Consider the following 11,293-nt stretch of genomic DNA (forward strand, 5'->3'; position numbering starts at 1 on the left):
GATAACAGACAACACTGGAACAAAGTTTTCTTATTCCTAACCCAGGAAAATGATCTGCCTGCTGCACATATAGATAGTATGGGATGACCTGCTTACAGATAAGTCTGCAACTGCTGACCAATCTATTTTTACTTAGTAGTAGTATTTCCCCAGCTCAGCAGTTCTGACAGATCACAGCTTTGAGTCTGAGACATTTGTGAACCATCTCTTTGTTAGTCACAAATAGCAAAGTGCACATCGATAAATCACACTCTTTGTCTCTTTCTTTTCCCTCCCCCACACAGTTGCTGCTTTTTCTCGTCAAACCAACCCAGGCTGAACACTCCTGAATCATCTCTATTAACCTGTAAGAAATTCTAAAGAACAGATCCTATGTAATAGAAAATGACCTCAAATAATTAATATTTTTGAAGTGGTTTTTATCTGAATTTTGTCCAAGGTATATAAATCATCATTCATCTCTCCTTTTCCTGGCAGTGCACTTAGACATAGCAAGTCTTAAAATGATGACATCATCATCCCATGATCCTTCATTATTCATTAAAGCAGTAATATGGTTCTTCTTGTGCACTAGTCATCAAGGAGACTTATATGAAATCTCAGGCATAGTGCATCTGAGGTGAATCAAAAGAGCACAGGACTCAATGTTTTTGGTGAACTGCTGATACTTTTGAGTGAATTTATTGCTGCTGAGAGAGTAGTGCATGTTAACATGCAGGGAGACTAAATTCTGCTATTAATCCATGAGACAGGCACTGCAGAGGTAATATTAGGTTTTCTATCCACGTATAGTATCAAGGCCTTGAAAAGGAAGGAAGGAAGGATTTAGTTTAGTCTGAGCCTCTTCAGATTTTGGCCTTTCTCATAAACACACTGGCAAAGCTATCAACATTAATATCTGGATAATACGTTCAGTGACAGGGACAGTACCCAACAGGAACTCTGTTAGACACTCAGACACCTTTCTGCAAAGACTAATGATGATGAAAACTTTCTTATGCTGCTCAACAAGCTTTGGTCTAAAATCAGTAAGCTAGATAGCTACCCAATAGCAGAATGCCCAACTAACAATGTAGCCATTGCAAGTTTTTAATCTGTTATTGCATGAATTCCAGATTATTATTTTAACTCATTACAAAGTTCCAAAGCATGCAATACTATTTTCTACATAGCAAACAATAAAGCATTTGTCTTCCACAGCCAACTGCAACACAATGCATCACATCATATTTTAATTCACACCCCACTTGGTGATCTCATCTATGTATTTAATAGCAACTCCAAAATACGGTCTGGTTTGGGAGATTCCTTGAAAAGCCCCATTTCAGCCTTAGTTGCTTCCACATATACAACAGTTTATAGTCCACTACCATAGCCATATTCATACTACAGACTGTTCTGTGTATCTCTTTTTTCTGTCTTGTTCTGGGTTCTACTGTCCTGACATCATCAACACTATCTATGCTACTGACTTTAGGTGGCTATTATGGTTAGAGCAAAAATTTCTTGCAAGCAGACTAACTTGCACTAACATTTGCAATAAGCATGAGAGATACACAAGAAAAAAAGGCGTCTAGGAAAGGAGAAGAATACTGTCAAAAAACTGTTGTCTATTGTTTTGCTTGTGATAAATTCTGGAATACAAATAAATATTTTTATTGCTTCTGCAATTTACTGGATTAAATGATGCTCAGTATCCAAGAAATATTGGAGGACTGGCTATTCAGAACCTGATCATCTAGAATAACACCTTGATTTCTTTGGCTGTGGTGATTCAAACTATCTGCACACCTGCCCCACACCTACTTTTATCTATGAAGCCTGTCTCCTGCCTCTGCCCATCTTGAATCCACACGATGGCACTACACCACACCTGTGTCAAAAACTGCCCAAACACCAGAGTTTAGAGCTCAGCATATAAACGAGGAGAAGCCTCGCCAAAACTAAATGTCAGTTAGGATTTACCTTGCATCACTAAGTATAAATCTTCATTTTAACCTTCTCTCCAGCTGGGCAATACAAACAGAGACAAATCTGAGTACAGGGAGGATCCAGAGTCTATGGTCATGGTTCTGGAGGTATGATCAAACTTCAGCAAGGTCCATGGTATGCTTTTAGGCAAACCTATTCCATTTAATCTGGGAACTATGAGAAGAAAGAGGGAGGAAAAAAAAAGCAGAAACCATTCCATATGGTGAAAAATGATGAGGTGCATACTGACTTTCTCATCAGTCTTTTTAGACAGGTAATGCATGATTCCTTCCACCCTCATTCTTCTACAAAGGTTACACAGTCTAACCCCTGTTCCAGAGAAAGATCAGACATGACTGTCGTTCCTAATATTTGTCTATTTCTTTAAAAAATGCAAATCCCAGAGCCTGACCAGGCTTTTTGTTCCAATGCGTTATATCCTCAATATTAGAGCACAGAAAATGTTTTTCCTTATACCAAATGTAAATTTTCCTTGCTGCAATTTAATCTATCTTGCTTTGCCAACTGCATTCCTACCTATCTGCAGTGGACAAAAAGTATAGTTTTCCTGTCTTTGTATCTACATTCCACTGGTTAGGAGATCTGTCATTATTTTGACCTTATTTCACAGGTAAACAAACAAGAGAAAAATGTACTGTAGTATTTTAAGAGTACTACCTGCAAGAAAAGGTTGGCTAAAGAGCATTTTATATCACTGGCCAACAAGATATATGATTGGCTTTTTACCTTGATTGGCTTTTTGCCTTGATACAAAAACTACCTTTTCTTTCCTCCTATCGTTATCATCTCTTAATAAACCCAATACAAAGGGTTGCTTAATTAGTTAATTCTTCAATTTATTTAATCAATTTACCAAGCAACATTTTTCATTACAAAAATTTGGACTGCAGGCCTTAAAGTGCGATCATGTCTATAAGATTAATGTGTAATGCATATTCAAGTATGTACTGAAGCTTATAGATAATATTTAGAAAATATATATTTCCTAATTATAATTCTAATCCATTTTCTCTCTGTGTGAAGAACATTAATAAAAAAAGGTTTTATATTTCGTTTGAATGAACATTCAGTTACAATTCTGGTTTATTTGTTCAGACTGCTGACATTTCCATGGTCTTTTATTAAAGACCTGATTAACCTGCAGAAAGAGCACGATGTTTGTACAAAGCTTATGTTCTGTAAGCCTACTTCACACCCACATATTGCCTTCTGCTAGGGGAACACTGGTAATATCAGCATCCCCTATCATATGACAACAGCTTCAGAGGACTGACCCCTCTGTCAATACGGTGTGATTTATAACACCAGGAATCAGAATATGAGTAACATCAGAGTGTTAGCCCGAGCCTTTGGTCAGCTCTAGCACTGCTACGAGGCTCTGGGCATGCAGGAAAAAACTGACTGTGCAGCTCTGCTGACACCTTTATCCACACTGCTGTCCACTGTGCCAGCATCCAGTTGCCATAATAATCAACTTTCTCACAGAAGGTTTGCTATTTCTAGACAAAAGTATTGGCTTAAAATAACTGAAGCCCTCTGCATATGACTCTCTCAGATGAGCTGAGGATAGTATTCTTCCCAAGATGATCATTCTTTCCCTGGTTTAGGAGTCTTTAAAAGTTAAAACACTGTCTGCATAGGCATGGGGAAAATGAATATAACTAAGAAAATTTACCTACGCACATTTTAAAGTAAGCTGTCAGAAGGATCTTGCATCCAATAAAACCCCCCCCAAAAAACAAAATAAAAAAATTAAAAAAAAACCCAGCGATGTCTAAGATGATTAATGAAGCCAAATTTTTTACAGCCTTAGTATCTGTTTTCCTATTGCCTGATGACTCAGGTTACACTCGTAAACAACCAACAGATCAGTAATTCCTCTTTTATCTAAGCCAAGTGTTAAACAGTTAGAGATTCTAAATTCAAAGTGAATTTATTAACATTACACAGTACCATAAGGTCCACACTTGAGATGCAAAATTGGTAACCAATTATAAATGCAAGATATGACACTACTAAAGTCATTATCAACTAATTTAAGATATGACATGTTGAAACTAAAAGGAAATAAAGTAATTGTAAGAGGATGTGACAGGTAGAAAGGATCCAGAGTTACGTAATTACTGAGTCAAAGACAATTGCAAACCTGAAGTGATTAAGCTTTCTCTGAACAGCATCTTTTCGATTTACTGACCTATTTTGCACAGGCTAAACCACCACCAGTATCTCATAATTTTAAAAAATTATCACAGTCAGGAGTTTCATTTTTCTGGGCTGGCTGCATGCTGTTTGCCTTTCACTTGTGTCTGATGTTTATACTATTTCCCAACTTTGTGTTTTCTAGAAGAATGAAGCTGACTACATACTCAATCCCAAAGAGAAATTTGCAGATGTAAAAAATATATACCTAGGTTTATGCTCCTCTGTGCATCTTCTCTCAGTGCTTCCTTGTACACACACAAGATTTAATACTCAGTAACTTAGCCAGGTATTCAAGGAAGGCATGGACTTTCATACCTTGTGCAAGTTTATTGTGTTAAGAATCTCTGCTGAATGTAATACTGTTTGTAAAGAAAATCTCTGTGAAAATCTCTCTTATGCAATGGGAATATGCTTCAGTAACATGCTTCAGTAAACTCTGGCTCAGATAAATCGACATTATGCCCCTACTCTTGCCCAGTAGTTAGGGGTTCCACTAAAGGACCCACCAAATCCACGCAGCAAAGGCTCCACATGACAGAAAGATGAGACTTGGAGGGTGAGAAGAGATTTTAATGTATTTTCTGTGTCTCTGTAAATTTTCTCTTTAAACTCCTGTTATTCCCTTTTATTTCCTCTGTGTCTGTTAGCACCTCAGCTCAGCCTGCTTCCTGAGTGTTAGCAGTCCCAGGAGGCAGGAGACAGCATTTTCCAACCAGCAAGGTACATATTGACAATCCAAATCTTCACAGTGTTCCGAGTGTGAAGATTATACACACTGAAAATAGCAGGGTAGAAGGAGAAGGTTTATCTTTCAGGATCAGCAGGATAGTAACCTATATTACCATGCACTTATTTACAGACTAGTGAGCACTGCGCTAGTTGGGGGCCAGATTTTTAAGTGTATTGTAAAAGTGTTCAACTTCCAGTGAATACATACACCTAAAGACATTTCAAACACGGGATGCTAGATCTTTAAGGGCATACAATAGCAAAAAAAAGTTAGTAGATATTACATACCATTTTTTTAAAGCATGACCCTTGAAAATGCTAGATGTAAGATATATCAGGTATTAAACCAGAGCTAAACTTGATCTTAGCCAAAAAGGCACTTGCCTATATTCAGTTTTGAGTAACATCTATATCAGATTGGCACTCATAGCCTATACAATGACCTTTTTAAAATTCATTTTTAACATTTGTTTTTATATAAATGGGAGAAAACTTTGGCCCGTATGCTGCCTTTAAAGGAGTGCATTTGTACTGCAGAAGGGAAGAAGATGGGAGAAAGCACCTCACGAGGCCATAGTTGTTATTCAAAACAAAAAAAGAGTTTCTATGTCATTTAAAAGTTATAAAAATATCTCTAGAATATCAAAAGCAAGTTTTTTTCACAGAGAATTAACCTTAAAGAAACAGCTGGATGTAAACTAGGGCATCATGGTATCTTGCATACATATTGAATTTGGGATAAAAAAAATGTAAGAGTTTAAAAAAGATGATTACTGAAAAGGTTTTTGTTTTTATTATGGAAAGAACATGTGCTGCTATTCCTGACTGGCAACTCAAAAGTATAGAAATAGCAGAGCAGCTATCACTGATGTATATATTTTGTGGCATTTTGAAAAGGCTTTTTTTTCCCAATCTGTTTTAAATGATACCAAATACAAAGTCCTTTGGGCTTTAATCATTCCAGCAAAAGAGAGAAGGGTTGGAAGAGTTTAATACCTAACTCCAGTCACTCTCTGTTCCAAGGATGCAGGAAAATGGCTGTTTCAATCTAATAACTTTTCCATTTCTAAATTCTGCCTCTCAGAGCAACCAAACAACAGCATTCTTCTGCTCAATCACAAAACGAGACTTTAAGAAATGCAATAGCAAATCTTGAAGGGTGAATATTAAAGCTACCTTCTTCTCTGTACAGCCAGAGCTGCAGTCAAACATATATGAGTTCTGTTCACAGTGCCTTCATGCTGGCTCCAAGTGACAGCAAGCGAAATAACATATGAAATATCTGTAGGCTTGTCATGTACTAATATCCTTTTGATAATGCAAACTGTTAATCCTAACCCAGGTAAAGAGAAGAAAAGAAATTGGCTTCTTATCTTAAAGAGTCCACATTGGCCAGATGAACACTTCAAGGTCATCCAGTATCGCTATAAACAAAACAAACCTATCAGCTCTATTATATTGCTAAAATCCCATCTGACTGACAACATTTTCACCAAACATAACCAATTTATTTTTGTTTTAAGCTTTAATTAAGCATTACAGATTGAAGTGAAGTAATTAATAACTTTAAAGTACACTGACCCACAGAGAGCCAATACCTCAATCAGGTGAAGCCTGGGGAAAGGAAATGCATGAAATAAAATAAAACAATTCTGTCCCCTCAGTCTCTCCTAGTAAATCAAAGAAAAGAATTTTTATATTAATTGGCAATGAGTCTATGTCTAGTCTGACTGCTGACACAGTTAGACATAATAATAAAAAACATTTCTGTGGGAAGTGAAAAATGCAGTTTGAATGTTAATAATGCCTTCATTTTCCATCCTGATTGATTAGTTTGAATAAAATTCAAGCAGCAATGTCCCTACCCCAATTGCTTATCTCAGGAAACTCACAGAAATCAAGTAACATATGAGTCAGTAATAGATATAAGTGACTGTCTATATAGGGAGTTCCATTTCAGAGACAGTTCTCAAAAAAACTTAATGGTGATTGGGTGGGAAATCATTGCAGAACAAGTTTCAAATTCTGAGCATTTTTCCATTCCACATTGCTTACATTTATCACAGATAGAGTTTGTGTAGCAAATAGAGTATGGAAAAGGCTATTTAGTGCAATCTGGACAGTAAAATTAAAATTACTTGCCTATATCCTAAAAAAATTTAAAGTATTCAGACCACATTTAAAAAGCATAAACAGATAGTATATTGACTCTTTCCTTCAAACCATCCCTCAAAACCTCAAATAAGTAAGCATAAATTAGTTAAATCTCTCAAAAATCTGACTCAGCTTGCTAATACATGCAGAAGCCAATATTGGTAAACCAAGTCTGTGAATTCAGTTTGCATTTCATTATAAAACTTTGTGCACCACATCTTTTAAATATGTTTAATATATTTACATTTCCATGTTCCAAACTGTTGAGGAGATACTCCATTATTAAAAGCAGTATTTTTAATTTTCTGACACTGGAAACCCCAGTTTCACTGTTTTCCTCGTATGTCAAATGTGAATGGCTGCTCATCATGAAGTTCAGAGCATTAAACTTGTGCTTATACATTTTTTAAAGGCCTCGTAGGTCATTTGATTTCTTATTAATATGGAATAAAAAGAGCTTAACATCATCCATAATCCAGTAATAATTCCTGTTACATTACCTGAGTTACTGTTTCCATATAACAAATGTTTTCAAACACTGAAGCCTAAGAGACAAAATAAATCATTGGGTATGTGCTGTTTATTCTTCTCCATAAGAAGAAGTAGTTCTTCAAAATATAACTGCATCTGACAGAGATGGGCCTAGTAGGTTTGGAAAGAGGAGCTGAGCATGTAAAGTTTGGAAATTTCCTTTCCTAGTCAAAAGGGAAGCAGATGCCCTGTAATGACAGCATTCATACCTTAAAACTATGAAAATCAACCACTTTGCTCTTCCTTATCATTAAACAATAATGCATATACAAACTTCATAGATGAAAAATCTGAAAGAAAAAAATCTTTGTAATTTAAAACATGAAAGGATGGCATGCAGCAATTTGCAGCTAAAGCTCATATAGGAAAATAGGAATTAAAAGGGAAGAAATCCTTATTGTGAAAGACATGAAAACTGGTAGATTATTTAAATTTCTCTGCTGAAATCAGTCCTGGAAATCAGATTTTCAAATGTTTTGCCCACCCCCTCTCTTGGGGCTGAGCACCAACAGTATACTGCTGTGTATTTGGAGTGTTGAATTATGACCTACTGCAGAAACAGTACATTTGGTATCACAGCTTCATAAATTACAAATAGATATCCCTGAACAAATACACAGCTGAGTTTTTCCAAATGTGTCCAGAGGAGATTTTGGATTAAGCAAAAAATGATGAGTGATTTATCCCTGACTTCCCTTGGAAATATAGACCCTATTTTCTAAGTGGTTCACGTTAATAAGCACTTAAAATACATCAAAGAACAGCCTTTTCAGTTATTTGGATGGATATTGTGGCATATTAGATGAGGAACAGGGGTTTATTCACACAGCAGTTATTTTTCAGTAAGTCAAACTGTTCTGGGAACAAGCTTAGGGTCCTCACTGCTGAGCAACTCCTGCATAATTCCTTTACTTCAGCAACAGAGCAGTGATTTAGTTCCAGCGTCCTCCACGAGATAAATGAAAGGCTGGCCACTCTACCAGTTTTTCAAATCAGCATCACATAACATCAGTCTCAGAAGGACAGAAAAGAAACAAATCACTGTAGTCACAGAGGGCAGAGATGTGACAAACAAAAAACCACATCAGATTGATAGCAGAGAATGCTGATAAGCCACCACCATTTACACTGAAAATTTAGATTTACTTTTCCCACTGCAGGAGAAAAAAGTGTAGAAAACAATCAAAGCACACAGTAGCAATATCTCGTTGCACTGATGTTAAAAAGATCAAAAAAAATCCGTGGACTTGGATCTTCAAGCAGAGGTACCACAGCATTGCTGCAGTTAAGTAAATAGAGTTGTGCTGTCACACTTGCTAAGGAGTTGTCCTTGGAACTGAATGCTTCAGCTTTAGGAAGAAATATGCTGTTAGCTTTAACCTGTGCCATTAACAAAGACCAGTCAAGCCTTCTTATGTGTGAGGCAAGCATAAGTACCAAAATTCAGGCAGCTAGCTGAAAACAGTGGAGATGTTTCAGTTTCTGGACCTAAACCTTTGTAAGCAACTTTTACAATAATCAAAAAAATTTTTAGAAATCCTCAATGACACATTAAGGAAGGTCAAACCAACAACTCCTGCAGTGGTGCCAAAGCTAGCTCCAGTGTGGGGTGGGATCCATGGGGCCAAGGTTCACAGGCTTGGGTGTGCAGGGACAGGGAAAAAGCAATCACCCACCTAACAACATACATGCAGTCTAAGTTACAGAGAAGTGGGGCAAGCAGCTACAAGGACCCTAAGAACTTTCTGATAGCAATTTCTAACAACTATGTTAATAACTGTTTTGACTAACCCAAACCAGACAGTCTCTAGCATTATATTCATTCTCAGTATACATGTTAAGAGACAGGAAAAACTCAGTAAGATAGCTATCAGATGCTCCCCAAAAATAAGAAACCAGAAGTTTGGCAGACTATTAGAACCTTCCAGACACAGGCATAAGGACAGATGATCCCTTGAAGTTCTTCAAAGGCTTGCCCAAGAACTTCCTAGAAGCCAGCCTTCCCATCAAAGCTAGAATTTTCACAGAAGCATTTGTCTTTTACATCTGGAATTACTATTTCAGCCCCACTCAGTGCTTGGAAAGGCTACACTATTGTCACTACTCCATTTTTAAAAGCTGAATAAATAGCCAGGTATGCAATGAATTATTTTCTTGAGGCCTAAAGAGTGGGTACTTAAAACTCTTATGCCTCACCACATCCTTTCTTTAGTATAACCAATAACTTATTCATGCCTTCACCATTCATAAATGTAATGCAGTTATCCAGGACACATGCCAATATAATCCTTATAGCATACACTTAAGAAGCTATGATTCACAAAATGTTTCAAATCTTTTACGTTGAAACATTATTTATCACATGTAAAATGCTTCTTTGTATACAGACATTTAAATTCCATGCAATTAAAAAGAAATACATCTATTAATCTCTTCATATACCCTGTGAAAATGAAGCCTTTCTCAACATGTTAGTTTTGTATTGGTAGAAAGTTGCATTTCACACAAATAGGCCACATCAATTCCATGCCTTTTGCTCTGAAGCAGTTATTGCTTGGAATTCGTTTGCAAAGTATTTGAACACAGTAAATAACTCAAGCAGGCTCTTGTCAACATGCATTAACACCTTTTACTGCTTTGTTTATAAGAGGCATTTTTCCTCTCTCCCTCTGCAGCATTTGTATTGAAGTTCATTGTTCTACAAGTTGTATTGATGTTGCTGTGTAAAGTTCAGACTTAGCAAAGCTGCTTATCTGCATACTGCAATACTCTAAGTAGATGCCTATTGATTTTTGCTTCTCCTTTAAAACCATCATGGTTTCTTCCAATATTTTTCTTAAACACCCAGTGCAAAGTACTGGAAGATAGTAGATAGACACACAGTTTTTCAAAGAAACTTGTAAAGTCTTAAGACTGAAGTCTTAACTCTCCATTAAGAGAAATGCATTTCTTTATGTTTCATGAAGAATATAAAATAAATTCAATTTCTTAAATGAAATCCCCTTTACTCACTAAAGAAGTAAAAATTCAGAAGGACATTGTGAATTAATATACCATGTTCTAATCAATATCACATAAAAATAGTTGAATTTTTTTTTTCACATTTAAGGAACTTCTAGAACTTCTAACGGTATCCTTACTACAATTTCTGGACATAAGCATTTTAAAAGGCACATATTAGAACCATTCAATTATGAAGACAGACAGCAGTGTTTTTAGCAAGACCTTTCTATCAAGCCATTTAAGATATATTACACATAGGTGCCCAGAGTCCTGTCATATATCTTGAGCATGGACAATATGTCTGCAAGAATGCTGTAGTTTCATGACAGTTTCTCAAATTCTATTCATGGGTTTAATAATTTCCCCATTTTTAAAAGATATCAGCTATTTTGGCCTTCAGAGTCCTGTCATTTTATTAAAAAGTTAATTTTTAAAAATGGCAGCATGGCTTTTACCAGACAAAGATCTTTAGAATTATGGGTTTTTTTTAATGCTCATCCTAATACTGATCAAAAAGATATGAACATTTGGACAGATGAATTCCAGCCTTTATGGTTTCTGATAATTCTATAGGTGAGCATTTCTCCAACACATAACATTAAACTACTGTCTTCTTCCAGTTATCAGACAACTGCTCCTGATTTGGTATCTTATGGTGCATTTATTACCTTCTGGTAGACTA

The sequence above is a fragment of the Strix aluco genome, chromosome 7 (genome assembly GCF_031877795.1).
Source record: "Strix aluco isolate bStrAlu1 chromosome 7, bStrAlu1.hap1, whole genome shotgun sequence".
NCBI lineage: Eukaryota > Metazoa > Chordata > Aves > Strigiformes > Strigidae > Strix > Strix aluco.